Source organism: Diaphorina citri, unplaced genomic scaffold, assembly GCF_000475195.1.
Source record: "Diaphorina citri unplaced genomic scaffold, Diaci psyllid genome assembly version 1.1 scaffold2850, whole genome shotgun sequence".
NCBI classification, from domain to species: domain Eukaryota; kingdom Metazoa; phylum Arthropoda; class Insecta; order Hemiptera; family Psyllidae; genus Diaphorina; species Diaphorina citri.
In genome coordinates, this window is record NW_007380266.1 from 12,756 (window position 1) to 14,101 (window position 1,346).

Genomic DNA, 1,346 nt, shown 5'->3' on the forward strand with positions numbered 1-1,346 from the left:
CAAAATAAGAATGTATTCCCTACACTACATATTATTATTTTGTTTACATATTAATTTTATTTTGTTCCTATTTTTATTATCATTATTATTCTTATTATTTTATTAATATTTTACCAAGTCATTTGTTAGTATGTACTGTAATTCCTAAAATACTTTAAGTGTTTTCCGAGGATGGACGCCACTATTCCACAGTTATGCAAGTTTCTGGGGGATACGTTGGTGCTATCCAACCTGCCCGTTCGGGCATCAGATCCCGGAGCTTCGAGTGCGCAAGCGCTTTGGAGCTCCTGCGGTCTGCAGTCTTCGCGAGACCTGGATAGACAGGGACGTGAAAAACTGTTTGAGGCGGCTGCCGCGATAACAGAAGCTGCGTTCGCAAGGCGTGGAGTCATATTTCGCGAACGATTGAGGACTGGGATTGCACCAGTCAAGGTACAGGATTGGCTGACAAAGATTAATAATACCTATATTCCTGATGCTGAGGTACTGAGGATGCAAATCCGGCATGAGGCCTGTCGAGATGGAGGTTTTCTCTCTCTTGGCCGACTGCCTTGGAATCAAGTGCACTACTCTATACCTACGACTGGACATAGGATTATGACATGTGGATTAAACTCAGCATATGTATATCACCGCTACAAACCAGAATTTAACGAGAGTTGATCTTGGAAATTTTGTTTCTGCGGGTATGACTTGGAGACCGGTGAGTGATTATAGAGTCGGGGATGAGATCAGGCGATCACCGCTACAGACCAGAATCTAACGAGAGTTGATCTTGGAAATTTTGTTTCTGCGGGTATGACTTGGAGACCGGTGAGTGATTATAGAGTCGGGGATGAGATCAGGCGTGCGACCAACGGTGTTATCGACATAGGTGGAGTACGTACTGACGCTCATAGACGCTATGAAATAACACCTGACCAAGATATTACGCTGAGGAAGACTGGACAAGGCAACGACGATACCTGTGTCTATGTAGAATTTTATAATAAAGAAAGGATGAACTAAAAATTAAAGGTTACAGAGTGATTTAATCTCGATTCACAATCAAGAAGGACATCCACTGTTTCTGTCTACTCCACTTTACATCAGTTGTGTCAAGAAACTTACACTCCAAGCATGGTTTGCTTTGACCACTTTGTAGATGAGTGTGTGAAAGAAATTCACAATTATAAAATCGAACACATTGATGAAATGCAGTACGTGTATGTGCCTAGATCTCTCGTGGGATCTATCACAATTGATATTTACCCTGAGGGATCTTCAGCGGGCACTTCAAGAACCCCCCCACTACGATTAAAGAAGAGGAATCGTGGGACAAAATAAAATTAAAATTACAAAATACA